At 42.4% G+C, this 16,768-nt stretch overlaps 1 long non-coding RNA gene across 1 annotated transcript in view; it reads left to right on the top strand.

Moving 5' to 3' along the window:
- Positions 1-16,768, top strand: part of LOC144584457 (uncharacterized) — an 855,455-nt gene that overhangs the window by 571,115 nt on the left and 267,572 nt on the right. The window lies entirely within an intron of this gene.

Genomic DNA, 16,768 nt, shown 5'->3' with positions numbered 1-16,768 from the left:
TTTTGGCCAAATAATATCCTACAGTGATGAGCTGAGCAGACTGATAATACAGCAAGAGGAATCTGGGAAAAGAAAGCTCACACTTACAGTTGGTTTTATACACCAATTTACTCTCTGCAAGAAATACTGTACCTCTTATATATGCTTCTTGTAAGAGAGCTTCTCTTTGGAAGACAGAGGGGATCTTGGAATCAGTTTTGCTACTCGTCCCTGGAAACAAATCATGCAGAGTGGAGAAAACTGCCACAGCCTCTCGGCAGATACACCAGAAATAAGGAGAAGTCTAGGTATATGGAGGAAATCCTCCAGATGTTGAGTCTGAGTCTTCACATTTCTTGCTTCTCTATGTTCCTCAAAATCTGAGCTTCTTTCATTGTACGTTCACCTACAGTAAGACTTAGTGGAGGCTTAATCACTGGACTGCAGAATAGGCCAGCGATTAGCAGCCCTGTGAAATAATGACGAACAGGATAGAAAGGAAGGAAAACATTCATTGAGTATTTACGAGAGGATTGGCATACAACTGAATTCTGCCAGAGCAGAGCCTAGGCATAAGACATGCAGTTGAAAAGTGACTTATAATAGGTGGATGCAACTTTTCACAAAAATGACATGCAAACTGTAATATAAAGAATGAGAAAGAAAATTTCAAAGCCATTCATGAAATTATTCTTACATTTGTAATTGCAAGATAATTTGACAAATGTGTTAAATGTTGAATCCTCTGTCAATAATTAGATGTCAGTTTTATGTAGATGTTTGTGTTGGCCTCTTGCATTTGTCTTTTTAAAGGTCTTTCTCTGCTACTTTTGTTTGTTTTGAAAAAACAAAATAAAATGCTTATTTGGGAAAAAAACTGGTAGAAGCTTCTGGGTTTTTTTTTTTTTTCACATTCCTACATCTTGGAATTCCAACTGGTCTGGTGTTTGTTTTTGTTTTTCTGGCATGGAACTACTGCCTCTTACTTTGCTCAATTATAGATAGATAGATAGATAGATAGATAGATAGATAGATAGATAGATAGATAGATAGATAGATAGATAGATAGATAGATAGATAGATAGATAGATAGATAGATAGATAGATAGATAGATAGATAGATAGATAGATAGATAGATAGATAGATAGATAGATAGATAGATAGATGAGACAGACAGACAGACAGACAGACAGACAGACAGACAGACAGACAGACAGACAGATAGATAGATATTTAACAGGTTTTTATGAAGAACTTTTAAAATGGATAGATCCGTCAGTTTCATTTCCCCCCACACTTAAAGAAAACCTCAAGTTCTTGCCATCCTGTTTATGAAGAAATGTATGACTTTTGGTAAGTGCTGATTTGAAACAAAACAAAACGAGAGGATCGACTGAATAGGTGCAGCTATTTGCAGCACTGGGAGGACCATGTTGTACCTACCTGCCATGAAGCTGTCAAAGATGAGGAGCTTGTCAGAAGAAAGGAGGTGGCAACCTTAAACTCAACAGCACATGCATGAGTGAGCACATAGAGAATATTAAAAACTAAGTATTCAAAGCTTTTTGCCTGAATGAGCAAAACTCATTGCTGTTAGGAACAACATAAGAACATAGGAAGTGAACTTACACTGGATAAGATCTTTGGCCCATCCAGCCCTCTATTGGCAACACTGACAGGCAGCATTGTCAGCACTGACTATCTCTCTAGAAATTCAGAGAGGTTTTTTTCCCCATCCCTGCTGGGAGTTGCTGAGGATGGAACTGGATGGATGTAAAGCAGAGGCCCAAGGATGTGTGTGCACGTTTGTGTGAGGAATGAACAACAGTGCTGTTGCCTTTGTTTAGGGCGAGCCTCGCCTTGAGAAACTGTTAAGAATTTCATGTCATAAGATGAGGTTTCCTCAAGAGTAGGAAGTTTTGGTTTGGGGGGGGTTGGAGGGAGGCCTTTCCTCCCAGGTCACCAGTGGTCCAAATACTTTTCCTCATTCCTCATTCTAGGGAAGCCTGCAACTGAACTCTGGATGGGGCTCTATGGGTTTAGCGCTATTCACCTTGGCCTAGTAACTGTAGATAGCATCTCATTGGAGTACCAACTCTTATCCGCCATATTGTTGAATTCTGACTCTGGTTGTGGCTGCTCTGTATGACTTTGGACTGGTTCAGCTACACTTCTTGGAAGTTCTCAGCTTGTTTGTTGTTACTCCCAACTAGATCTACCTGTGTCACCCGCGCGAGCCAGGAGGTGAGGCTGAGGAGCCTGACGCTGAGGGAGGCCCGGAAAGAAGAACTAGAAACCGGGCTTTCTCGGCGGTGGCTCCTCGTCTCTGGAATAACCTACCTCCGGAGATTCGCGTTGCACCCTCGCTGGGTACTTTTAAGAACCAACTAAAAACATGGATGTATAGGCAGGCCTTCCCTTCCAGTTAATTCCTGTCCTCTTTCTTTTTTTCTCTCTTTATTTGATTTATTTTTATTTTTCCCATCTTATAGAATCATTTAATTAATTAATTGTTATAATGTTTTTTTAGAACTTGTTATCCTTATGTTGTAAGCCGCCTAGAGTGGTCGAAATGACTAGATAGGCGGGGTATAAATACAATAAATAAATAAATAAATAAATAAAAAATACCAATAGATTGAGTTAACTCTGGATTTTTAGTGGACTTTAGCTTTGGATCCCCATCACCTGCCTTACTTGACTTGCTAATAGGGCTCTGTTTATTTGACCTCTGGTTTCCTCTTTGGCTCTGCTTCTAGGCTTCTATTCCCTGACCTATCTGTTATATGTGAGTTAATATGTATTGGCTGCAGACTACCAAGACCATGTTCCTGAGACCACCCCAAACTGGAACAGAATAGAGTAAGAAGGTGTAACCAGAACCCAAATCCAAGATCCTACATACCATAATATTCTGTATTACTGTGTATGAGTTGGACAAAGAAGTTGAAAACAGAAGAACATTAATTGGATATTGATGTTGAGGGAGGTCTTCATGGATGCCATCATATAATAGAAAGATAAGCAAGTGGGTCCTGGATGAAATTAAGCCTGAACTCTATTAGAAACAAATATGACTAAGTTGAGGTTGTCATATTTTGGACATGTCATGAGAAGACTCACTGGAAAAGGCCATCATGCTAGGAATTTTGTAAGAAAAGGGGAATACTTACATCATGAGTATACAAAACCTGGATAGAATTGTTAATTTGTAAGCATTGGGAGATTAGTAATTCATGCCACTGCATGAATTGGAAGAGACTTGATCGCATATACAACAACATACCACAAGAGTACAGTTCAGCTAAACCTTTCCCTCCCCAAAGATGGGATTTATTTGAAATGGCAACTTTCTGTTTTTCAGAACAATTACAGCTTTTCTTTTATTTAATGTCTTGCTTCTCCTCATCTGCCTTCCTTCAAGCATCCACCGCTGCATTCTCAGATGTCAGCCTGATAGACCATGAATGGAAGGTAATTTTGTTTCTATGCTAGGAAATATAATTGAGGAATTACATATTCTATGGAAGATGATACTTGCAGGTAGTTCCTGCTAGAAAACATGGTCAGCTGGGCTACAATCCACTTTAATAGGGCCTTGAAAGCCTCCATTTAGATGTCTAAAGCAAAAAGCCTTGCATGAAATTAGCTTCCAGACATTGAGCACAGTCTTAAAATCTCAGCATCAGTTATCTCAGGACATTGTATGAATCTGCAACAAAAAATGTATCATTTAGGTCTTGCAAAAAATTGCACATTTGATTCATCAAAATACTTTTGAAGGGGCAAGGGGGTTATAAGATTGGGTCCAACTAATCAATCAATCAGTCAATTAATCTAGCACCATCTGTGGAAAGGTGTTGTTTACAGAGTTCTCCATCTTTCTGTACACCTGTGTTATGTATTTATTTGTGGATTAAAATATTTATACCTATCCATATAGTCACAGCTATCACAGCTGCTGTGTTATGCAGTTCAGATAGATAAACAGACCAATCACATGCATTAGTTAGGCATCCTTCAGTCTCGAAAGACTATGGTAACGTGCTCTGTATGGAGGATTTGGAACAGCGTCTAGTGTGGCTGAGGAGGCCAGTTCGAGAGTGACAATCCCTTCCACACTGAAGACAAATCCAATCTGTCCCCTGTCCAGCTCCCTGGTTTTGCTGCTTTTGTGACTTCCTCTTTGCCTTGGCCTGCTGGGCAAGGGTCTCTTCAAATTGGGAGAGGCCGTGATGCAGTGCCTGCCTCCAGGCACATGCATACCTATATACAGAACAGCAGCAGCAGCAGCAGCAGCAGCAGCAGCAGCAGCAGCAGCAGCAGCAGCAGCAGCAACAACAACAACAACAACAACAACAACAACAACAACAACAACAACAACGGAGGCCAGCCCTACCATTGGGCACACGTTGAGGTGGTCACCTCAAGCTGCTAGGTTGGAAGGACACTACAGTGTTACCTATTTACACTGAAATCCTGTGCAGGTCTATTCAGGAGCAAGTCAAACTGAGCTTGAATCATAGAGTCATCATAGAATCACCGCAGGGTTGGAAGGGACCTTTGGAGGTCTTCTAGTCCAACCCCCTGCCCAAGACAGGAGACCTCATACTATCCTGGACAGATGGCTGTCCAGTCTTTTCTTGAAAACCTCCAGCAATGGGGCACCCACAACATCGGGAGGCAAGCTGTTCCACTGCTTCATGGTTCTCAGCTTGGTGGGAAGTATTCCAGGTAAGTGGAGCAAAATGTCTCGACCTGGTCCTGCAAGTGGAGGGTAAAGTGGAAGCTAGAGAAACTTTCTGTCGCAGGAAGATTCCCATTCATTCAATGGAGGGCTGGATTGTGAGACAAGTAAGCTGTCATTTTATGGGTGCAGACTTTTTCATATCTAATTTTTATGTTTCCAAATACGTCGCAATGCTAGCAAAATAAAGAAGGGACAGAGAGACAGACAAAATATTGTGGTGCTTTAAAGACTAACACATTTGTTTCAATGTGGGCTTTTACACATCAAGAGGCACTTCTTCTTCAAATGCATGGAGACTCTACATGGATACAGAAGATGGCATAAGTCACATTAGAGAATGAACAAGGACATGAGCCCCTGATATTGTGGCTAATGTTGTTGTGACTCTTGGAGGGGCCTCCAGTGCAAATATAGGGGCAAAGCGGCATCCAGGTTTCTGGCAGCATCTCCCTCCTGTTTCCATCTCTGTGTTGTGTTGACTGTTGACTGTCAGTAGAAAGCACAGGCTGGCTACCCAAGCCTGGAAGAAAGACATATTGTTCTCTAGAATCGGCTGCAGGTTGCTGTTGATACTTTTCAGTGCTTTCAGTTGAGTGCTGTAGTTGACTACTAACCGTGTTCGGACGTTTTCTCTGTTGGGTCTTACAGAGTCTAGCTCTGCTGATTTGCTTTTTCACTTTGCCACTGTTGCTCTTGTTTATTATTTTTCTTTTAACCCCCTCCAACAGACGTTTGACTTTGTGATGAACTAAGGGATGGCTGGGTAGCTCAGTGGTTTAGGTCTCTGGCTGTGGAGCCGGAGGCTGGGAGTTCACCTCCATCACGGTGCTTCCTGAGAAGTAGAGCCAGCCTGGGTGGCCTTGGGCCATCTGCACAGTCCCAGGGCGCCCCCAGAAGAAGGGAACGGTAAACTACTTCTGAGTACTTTCTAACTAGAAAACCCTGAAAAGTATAGCAATAAGTCAGAATTTACTTGACAACACATGATTGTTATTAGTAAGGCATCCAAGATGGCTCATAACAAATCTGAGGGGGGTGGGAATCTTTATTCTGAAAAGGTCAAACAAATTTGTTGAGTATGGGGTGGGGAGTTCTCATAGGCATCCTTCAGTCTCGAGAGACTATGGTAACGTGCTCTGTATGGAGGACTTGGAACAGCGTCTAGTGTTTTAATGCTGTACGCAAAGCTGGAGTGTCCTCTCCAGGGCACGAAGCCTGGGTAAAATAGTATGGAGGATAGGCTGTTACCCACCCAGCAAATCCCCCCTCTCCACATCACTGAAATAGTCCAATGGAAGGGCAAGAGCCAATACAACTGGTTTCAGTGATGTCGCAGGAGTTGACAGAATGACACGAACTGCCTCTGGGACTCCGGCTCCGGATTTTGCCTTGAGGTTAACTCCTGAAGCCTTTTCAATCAGTAAATATAGCCACAATGCAGTGGAGGTTTGAAGTCAGATTTTTTCTTCTCCTAGGTGGGCTGCCTTCCATGGCTGAACGATTCCCACTTACCCGGCCTGTTCCCTCATTGGGGAGGAAAAAATGCTCTGCATAAAGTGGGTACCACCACAGAAAGTGGAACTGGGGCTTCCCACCGCTATGCGAAGCCATCTTGAACATGTTCACCTAGAAGAGGAGAGTAACGTCAAATTCCCCAAATTATTCCACTCCTTTTTCTCATCAACTGGCACTTACAGTCTCAGTAACTCACTCTGAGACATGGGTAGGAGAAAGAATTAAAAGTTCCTTTACTTACAATTGAACAGATCTACAGCAAAACTAAGCAACATGACTGCTTTCAACAACAGATCTCAACAGACTACTAACTGCCAACAGACAACAGAGAGGGAAAAGGTGGAGCAGAAAAGCAGGGCTCTCTTTGAATCAGAGGCAGGAAGGAATGATCGTTTACTGGTAGACAGATCGACCCTCACCCGAACCCAGAAAGACCCATCCCAGCCAAACCTACTGGAGTAGCATGCAAGGCTGCAAAATCTCCAACAGTTTCAACCCCATCTCCCCCCCCCAAAAAAAAACCCTGCTGCTTCTGGTAGTCTCCAGGTGTAATGATCTTCCTTCATTACAAAGTGCAGCACCCACACACACCTTTTAGAAGTTAAAAAGCCTTCCCTCCTCAAGTGGTTGAATTCTGGTTGAATTTTTTTTCTTCAGATTACTTCAGCCAGGATGGCTAATGAATCTCGAGTGGGGGTCTGGGGCAGGAAGTGGTCCTCATCCACTCTGGGTTTTCTGATCTTTTTTGTAAAAGGTTTTGGCTATAGAGAGAACAAAGTGACAGAACAACTCGAGAAACTGATAAGGACTGAGTCATATGACCTGCTGCCTAGCCAATGTATTGAGACAACAATCCTCCTCCCTCAGACCACCAAGATCAGCTTGGACCAAGATCAGCTTATAGACAGGATCCTACCACTTCCATCTAATATATACAAAGAATTAAAAGCTGTTTAGAGATTAGGAAAGATCCCCCTGCCCCACTTTATTGAACAGGGGAGGAGAAAAAAATGTGAGAAGCTGTTTTCTCAGCAAAAATCATCAGCCACTTAGAGTTGATTAAAAAAAAAACATGTGTAATTCTCACAAATGTAGAGCGACACCTGGTAATATTTGTATCATTTAATATTTTTCTACACCTTTTTAAAGCTATTTTTTTGCCCTTCATGCTAAGGTGACTTCCCTATATTTCTTGGAGGAAAACATTCATTTGCACTTCCTTTTCACTCCAGTTTGTTGGTGTGATCTGATAATTCAAACCTAAAGAAGTAGCAGGGGAGCCATTACTGGACTTAACTGTGAGTGGACCAGGCAGCCGTCCTTGTTCTGTTCTTGCTGTTTGAGATGTATTGCTATAGTTTAGTGCACTCAGTAAGAAAACAATTAGACAGAGAAAAAACATTAAGATACACGCATTGAAAATGTTTGATAAGATATGAATAAAAAGAACTCCCTGTACACACATAAAAATATATGTGGAAAACAAGAATATTATCACGTTCCCTTCAATACCCTGGAGTTTATGGAAATACTTCCCTGGAGAGCAGAGAGCTTTCTCTGTCCATAGGAAAAGACTCCAGCACTTGGTTCATTCTGGCACACAGAACAAGTTCTGGAAGAGACCGATCCTTAAGCCATAGGCTCGTCATCGTTTAGTTGTTTAGTCATGTCCGACTCTTCATGACCCCATGGACCAGAGCACGCCAGGCCCTCCTGTCTTCCACGGCCTCCCGGAGTTGTGTCAAATTCATGCTGGTCGCTTCGATGAAACTGTCCAACCATCTCATCCTCTGTCATCCCCTTCTCCTCTTGCCCTCACACTTTCCTAACATCAAGGTCTTTTCCAAGGAGTCTTCTCTTCTCATGAGATGGCCAAAGTATTGGAGCCTCAGCTTCAGGATCTGTCCTTCCAGTGAGCACTCAGACTTGATTTCCTTCAGAATGGGCAGGTTTGTTCTTCTTGCAGTCCAGGGGACTCTCAAGAGTCTCCTCCAGCACTTCAATTCAAAAGCATCAATTTTTCGGTGGTCAGCTTTCTTTATGGTCCAGCTCTCACTTCCATACATCACTACAGGGAACACCATAGTTTTGACTGTTTGGACTTTGAATTTATTTTATTTTTATTTTATTTATTTTATTTATATCCCGGCTGTCTAGTCGGTTAAGACCACTATAGGCGGCAAGGTGATGTCTCTGCTTTTTAAGATGTTGTCAAGGTTTGTCATCGCTTTCCTCCCAAGAAGCAGCATCTTTTAATTTTGTGGCTGCTGTCCCATCTGCAGTGATCATGGAGCCCAAGAAAGTGAAATATGTCACTACCTCCATATCTTCCCCTTCTATTTGCTAGGAGGTGATGGGACCAGTGGCCATGATCTTAAGTTTTTGTTTTGTTTTGATGTTGAGCTTCAGATCGTTTTTTGCACTCTCCTCAGTTAAACCTCTGTAAATGCAATTCTGAGAGGAGGGGAGCCTTGCACCTGCTGGGTGCAACCCCCCCGGAACTCACCTGAACCTATCCTGTTCAGTACTACCCACCATCATGACCTTTTTGCCTAATTTGATACCCTGGACTCCTTAGAGCAGTGGTCCCCAACCTTGGGCTTCCAGATGTTCTTGAACTACAACTCCCAGAAGCCTTCACCACCACCTCTGCTGGCCAGGATTTCTGGGAGTTGAAGTCCAAGAACATCTGGAGGCCCAAGGTTGGGGACCACTGGTTTAGAGAATAAGAATGGATGGGTGAAAAACTACCTGCTTCATGAAGCCAATTTAGGAGCAGGTCAAAAATTCACATCCAGCCCCGAAACGACCAGCTACTCTCATTCTTGCATTTTGGTGGGAGGGTGGGTCACCCAGCAGTCAGGGAAGGGGGCGGAGCAGACAAGGAGGTTGCCTTTAAAGGCTCGGATAATTTTTGGGGGGACAGAGGGAGAGAATGAGGTATTGTTTCCTAGGAAGTCTATGCAAAGATGCCAAGTCTGGACATACTAATTTTTTGGACTAAAACTCCCAGAATCCCTCAGCCAACATAGCATTGGCCATGCCCGGCTGTGGAGTCCTCGGAGCTGCTGTCCAAAACATAACTTCCCCAAGATCTGCAAAGAACCACCCCAAGTTCACTTTAAAGCTGTTTCCAAATCAAGAAAAGCATGGATGCCTTTTCAAAGAAAAAAGAGAAAAAAAGAGCATATGTATGTATCCACCAGGAACGTTTCCTATTTTAAAATTTTCATGTGAAATGAAATCATTAAACTGATTTTTGAACTTGAAAGCTTTCAAAGAGCCAAAAAGGGAGTGAGGGGTTGTAATGGCACCTCTGAGACAGAATTGCTCAAGAAAAGAAAAAAAAGAAGAAAAAACCCAAGCTTCTATGCAGAGATAGAATGCCTACCCCAACCTCCAAGCAGAGTTTGTGCAATTTAGTGTCTTAAACATCCAAATAAGTCATTAAAAATAAAGATTTCTCTCTTTCCCTTCTGTTTTCTGTCATTCTGACAATAGACCAAGTTGAAATATCCTGAACAACATGAATCAGAAAGTTTGGTAGGTTTTTTCTCTCTCTGTGAGTTCTATTTACTGAAATTGTCATAGCAATACCCTAGATTCTCTCGAAAAGTTGGATCCTATTTAGCAAGTCACTTTATTTCTCCGTCTCGAACTTGTCTTGATTCTCACCAATAATGATAATTCTTTATGTGACTGTCAGCCCTCTGCAGTGTGACAGCTTAAATTAATGTTTTGATTTTTTTTTCTCCTTTTCTTGTTGCAAGAATACAACAAAGGAGACAACTTGCCAGGGACAGGACAGAAGCTGCAAGAATGTAAAGCAGGCGTTCCACAAGAAGAAAGCAAGCCAGAATCGTTTCCATTTTATTACCTTGTTAATAAGCTTTTGCCACGTCAGTTTCCTCCTCTTTCTTTCTTTTTTTTTCTTTTTCTGGTTTTTTTTTAAGAGGTGCTATCAAAGCATTTGGTTGCATGAGGAAAACATCATGCTTCCTAGAGGGAAGCAGAAGCACAATTGGGACTATTTAGTCCAACTGGGTCAGGAAAGTTCAGGACTAAACTAGGCAGTTTTAGACTTTCGCATTACACAAGCAGCAGATTGAAAGCTTTGGGGGGATTAGCTTGCTTTTACAATTGAATTATAACAGCTCTTGTTCACGCCTGAAATTCTTGTTCAAAATTAATGCATGCTCATTGTGTCTCTTTTTACAGAGTGAGTGTATCTCCAAAACATAAGAGGATCAAATAACAAGGGTATGTAGAGGAGTGTTTTCCCCACCACCACCATGCCCACGATGCATGGAGTAATCAAAAGGAAATGCCTCGTTTCATGCCAGAGAGGAGGGATGCGAAGCACAGCCCTTGCTAGCAAAATATCCCAATTAGCTATCAGAATCCAGATTTGGCATTTGATTTTTTTTTTCCTCCAAAGATTTAGAAAGGGACACCTTGAATAAATCATCACAAATCAATCAGCATAGGATGCAAAGTTGTCATTGCACCTTTGAGGCCTGCCTTACTCGTGCCCTTCTAATTCCAGGCTTGGAAACCAGGAGTCCTTCTAGATGTTGCTGGACTACAAATCTGTTCATCCCCAGCCATCACGTTCACAGGTGCATACAGATGGGAGTAGAAGTCTCGGGAAAATCCTGCCTCCTGCTGTAGAATGTGTGATGCATCAAGTGTTTTTTTCCATCCCAAAGATGGAGATCTTGTGCATGTATAGTACGTTCTTATGGAAGGCAAGCCGAAATGACAAATGTCAACCAGCCCTAAACCCTTCAATGTCTGAAGGTGACCAGATTCTTTACTCTGGCTCCAATGATGGATGGATGAAATCTACCACAGCTGGGTGTAACGAGGGTTCTTGTTATTAACTGGCCTAAACAAGGGAATCAGCACATTGATGGTATATTCACTATTAGTGGTGTGTATGTTCATTACAGGGACATTTCAGGCAGAAAAAGGCTCCCGGAGCAGACAACATTATTAGGAAATAAGAAAGTCCCTGCCCTTAGGCTTGCTGGAAATGTCTGGGTGCAATTCAGTGTGCGCTCTTTGAACAGAAAGAGACCCTCCTTGGGTTCTTTCGTAAGTGAGTCTCTCCTAAACTGTCTTAGTACCTACTCCAACCTCTGTTGATCTTCCTTCAGCCTCAGACGGCTGCTCTTCTGGTTGCTGACATTACTCCATTCTCTGTCACACCTTTTTCTTGTCTCCTCCAAGGAGGAGACATCATGCCTTGCTTCTCTCCAAACAAAAGGGGCAGCCTTTGGATCCTGACATCTCCCACTTGATTAGCTAGAACTAGGACTTCCATCACCTTTCCTCTCCCAAGTGTATTTCTCTCAGAAACCCAAACTCCTTATTTTCTTAGAAAGAAGTGAGGATGTGTGCGATTCCTTTGCAAAAGGGAGAAGTGTACTCAGGCCATCATCCTGAGTCTCAAAGGATTCCGTCTACAGTTTCACATTTCTCCAGGTCTGCAGCTGTTTTCCTCTCCACTATCCTTGGTTTTGCTCCAACAGACTACCCTCCCCCAGGTAGCTGCAATGTCTCCCTCCACCCCAGAAAGAAATGGGGGGGCACTTGCAAGTGTGGCAAAGCCAGGAACGACACAGCTCTTGAAGGTCCTTCTTTGTATGAATAATTGGGAGGCTTAACTGGAGAGTCTTGTTCTTCCTCCTCCTCTCTCCTTCTCTCTCTCTTCCTTTCAGCTAATATTAGGATCTTCTGCATGTCATCACAGGCTCGCTGCATGAATATGCCTAATAATATTGTGCACTGATTGTTTATTGTTCCTTCTTATTGCCTTTCATCTCTTTAACAACTGTATGAACATTGTGCCTGGAGCCCTGAATATAGATACTAATGGGACTTAATGAGTGTTTACAGAACAAAAGATTCCACTTTACATAGGAGGATATGAAAGTTGGGAGGGCAAACGAACACATTGCCGGTCCATCATGTCCTTGCATGCTTTTTGAATGCAGCCTTGGATTTCAATCTTTTCCTCTCTCTACGTACATATATATATATAATCAACTAAATGAAAAGCGTTTGCTAGTCCTTCCTGACCTGATTACCCTGACTCTTCTGATGGCTAGCTGGCATGATCCTGAATTAAGCAATAGACTTGTACAGCATTTGAGGGTAAAATGTCATATTGCCCCCCTCACAGAAGGAGAACGAAAGGCGTACGCTCAATTGCCCCTTATGTATATTCTGCAAAATCCCTGCTATCCTCTTTCATACAGCACGGTGTAGGGAGGGGGATAATTATAATTGCAGCAAAATAAGGACGCTCAACAAAAGAGGGAAATGAAAATGTTGTGCATTGGCAGCGGATGGATCCATCTGAAAGAAAGCAGGCAAAACTGACAAGACGGCAGTCAGCTGATTAGCACAGCTCCCAAATCATCAGGCAGTTTTTAACCTGTGTAGGGCAGAGAGCTATAATTAAAAGCAGCAGGAATAGGGTAAGAAAAAATCAAAGGAAAAAGGATTTGAAATTCCTGACAGTTTTTGTCTGATTATCATTTCTGATGTCTGCCTTCATGCCAGTAAAAAAAACTGTGTGACTTAAAAAAAAAACCTACCAAATTCTATATTACTGTAATGCACTTGGCATGGGGTCACCCCTGTAATGGTTGAGAAATCTCACCCTGCAGAGAAGTTGCTGTGGTCCATGTGGGAGCAGAGAAGGCTCCCTGGAAAAGACCCTGATGTTGGGAAAGTGTGAAGGAAAGAGGAGAAGGGGACGACAGAGGACGAGATGGTTGGACAGTGTCATTGAAGCGACCAACATGAATTTGACCCAACTCCGGGAGGCAGTGGAAGACAGGAGGGCCTGGCGTGACCATGGGATCACAAAGAGTTGGACACGACTAAACGACTAAACAACAACAACAAATAGATGATAGGTAGGATAAATGGCTAAAATAATCCCTGATGGCAAAGCATGAAACATGCTACAAATATGCCATGGCACATCTGTTTGTCTGTAGGTTTTCACCATATTTTTTAGAGTTTGCTTCATTGGGCTTTCTCCCATATTTGCAAAAAAATATTATTTGTTCCTCTTCCCCACAAGATTGGGCAAGGAAATGAATGGGCCATGGCACCTCCATACATTCCGCTGCTAAAAATAAATGTAAATCACCAGTTTGTTCCAAGTAATGATATCCTTAATGCTTGCCATACAACGCCTGTTTTCAAAACTCTTGTATCATCAGTCCTTTCTTTCTGTGACACAGGTGTCAGGTCTGGCAATGGATTCCAGTTTTATACTTTTTTTTGCAACTGTCCATTGCATATTTATTTTTTTTCTGCTTAACTACAGTCCTCCAATTGTCAGCAAACTTGGATCAAAGAAATATTAAATTGTTCCACTATTAAAAACAGGTGGCTATGTCCCAGTGTCTTAGTTTGCTCCCTTTGTTCTCCTCCATGGAGCCTATCCTGTTTGTCTAGTTTAAATCATCCCAACAAAGATATTTGTCCATAGACCAAACCAAGATTTGCTTTTAATGGTGCAAACAAGGTGCAAAGCAAATCCCCACATGGTGTGAAAGTTTAATTCCCCCACCCTGCCTCTTGAGTCAATCTGTACCCATGTCACACCCTCAGATCTGTGAATAGCAAATTATTCTATTCATTTCTTATTCCTGATGAACAGTAAATTACTAATAACATTTACTGTTCTGCTCATTGATTGTCAGGGGAAGATTAGAGAGGAAAATAGCTTTTAAGTCTTCCCAGCTGTAAACGTTAAAGTTGTCTAAAGTTATGATTTTTGACTCATAATTGCTTGTGAAGATCCCATGCTTCCTGGCACTTGCAATCTATCCTACCCTCTCCAGATACTTTTTCCTGATATAATTCTTGGTACTCTTTGGCGCTCCTGCCTTTTGCAAGAGCACTTCACAACAATCTGTTCTGAGGGGCTGAATAAAAATGGGTTGGGAGCTGATAAGGCTCGATGAATAGTTCTCAACAAATGGACAACAAGCTTGCACCACACTGTACTAAGGATAGAAAGAGACTTAGTCAGCCGATGGCATCAGTAGGAAGCTTCCTCCCTCCACCCCCTCACCAAGGGCCATATCCCTTCAGGGATTACTCATTGGGAAGTACGTAAAAGCAATATATGAGGTGAGAGTTGGGCAGTGGATGGGGCCAGATTCAAAAGGTGTGTGTGTCAGATTTGCAAAACTGGGACATTGTGTAGCTCTTTCAATCCTGAGACAGTGATTCCCAGCCCTGGGTCCCCAGGTGTTCTTGGACTTCAACTCCCAGAAATCCTGGCCAGCACAGCTAGTGGTGAAGGCCTCTGGGAGTTTCAGTCCAAGAACATCTGGGGATCCAAAGTTGGGAACCACTGTTCTACGAGATATTTCTTTCTCCCTCGCTTTATGTCTCTCATTTCCTGTATTCCCATCTTTGTGGGCCAAATCAAATTAGGACCACTGGAAATTTATGTGGAATGATTACATTTTTTGAGATACAGTTCTAACAGCTTACTAGTACAGCCCATATGATATACAGTATTGGTTAAAGCCTTATGCGATCCTGGTTCAGTGCTGCCACATGTACCTCCATAAGACACACCATTTTTTTAGGAGAAGAAAACAGGAAAATATAATCTGTTTTCTTCGCTCCATAAGATGCACAGACTTTCCACCCCCCCTGTTTTGTGGGGGAAAAGTGTGTCTTATGGTGCGAAAAATACGGTAAGTCTTGCAGCTAGGGGTCACATCACCCATTGATGCAAATGCTAATTTCTGCCTCTTGCAAACATTATCCCTCACCCCCCCAGACCACACAAATCTTCCAGGGCTACGATACTAGGATAATAAACAAGCGGACTAAACACTGCTATTTCCCCCAGTTGGCCAATGGTAAGCAAATTTGCCAAACACAGATTGAAGCAAGTTTATGTTAGAATAAGCAGATGGTCTTTTTCTCTTAAGGATGCACTGCTGTTAGATCTGAAATCTGCATGTTGTCCAGCAAGGTCTGCACTGAGTGACTTTGGGCCAGCCATTCTCCTTCAGTCTGACCCAACAAGATTTTTGTGTGGATGAAATGGGAAGGAGAAGAACCACACGAGTCATTTCGAACTCCAGTTCTGGTACAGAGGCAACTAACAAATAAACACCCACAGCCGGCCAGCATATTACATAAGTGTTGTTATCCAGTCCCTGTTTCCTCAGTCTTAGCATCATCATTATTCCCCTTCTGATTGCCCCTCCCCCCATTCACCAATATAATTTTGTTTTCCCATCCATTTTCTTCCCAGTTTCAAGAAATGCATACTAGCCATGTCTTTGTGACTGCCTGATACAAGGTGTGCACTGTAGAGTTCAAAATGGCAGCCAAAATGTTGTCCGGAAAGGTCAGAGATTTTTAAGAATAGTATTTTTGACTCCCTCAGGTTCCTAAAGATCAGCACATGTTCCAGACTTTCTGTGTCTTTTGTTCTTCCTCCGGACGCTCAAGGGGTTACAGATAGCTATCGGAATATATGAGCTAGTGGGCTGAGGTCACTAATGCACACTGTGAAACAGTCCTGCATCATGATGAACTGCAATAAAAACTGAAGCTTCCCTTCTTAATGAGAAGAAGCGTTAGGAGAGATATAAATATGTCTTCAGGGCCCCGTCTTCAAATGGTCCTATTAAATTAGAATTCATGTTCATAGTCTCTGCCGTGACTTGGTCAGACTCTTCTTGGTGATCTTTCTTTCCTCAACAAATGCGATTCCCTTGTGCCAAAGGATCAAATGTACCTTGAAATGACTCATCTTGTCATGCAGGCCCTTGGAAGCAGGGAAGATATGGCACAAAAGACAAAATCCAATGTTAACAGTATTGACACAAATTGTGAAATTTTAGAGATAGGACAGAAACTCACGTTGATTTGTTTCTCTCCAACTCCCACCTTCTGGACCTGAAACCAGTTTAGGGATAGGGATTCATGGATTTATTAGCTTGTGATCCACGTTGTGCTCCAAAAAGATGCACTAGTGGTATGCATACATCATTTGAAAAATGATCTCAAATATATTTACCTGTGGGAGAAAAATCCATGTTTACGATTATGCACAAATAGATATGTGTAGATTTTGTTGACAGATACCCTAGGCATGACTCAGTACTCAAGAGAGAATGCTGATAGTGATTCCTTAATTTGAGGTATTTCACCGCCGAACTTTGTGCAGTTAGTGTTATGCTGGTGTAACTATGTGAGAGGATTTTGGCTGGCGAATCATAAAGAAATTGGGTACCACTGCTGTTATCGCATACTCTTCTTCCATTGTGATGGGATTCTAGCTCATCCCATTTAATATTCTCAATATTTCCGTGTGGTAGGCAAGAGGGAAAGAAAGTGGCTGTGCCAAGGTCACCCAGTAACCCTTGTGAATGAATGATGGACTGCCTTCTTCACTCTGTGCATTTAAAACAGGGTTGGCAATCATGTCACCTGCAGGCCACATGCTGCCACCAATATCTTTG

This window comes from Pogona vitticeps, chromosome 11 (assembly GCF_051106095.1).
Source record: "Pogona vitticeps strain Pit_001003342236 chromosome 11, PviZW2.1, whole genome shotgun sequence".
Lineage (NCBI taxonomy): Eukaryota > Metazoa > Chordata > Lepidosauria > Squamata > Agamidae > Pogona > Pogona vitticeps.
The sequence above is the reverse complement of the archived record's forward strand: the minus strand, read 5'-3'. Positions and strand labels throughout refer to the sequence as shown.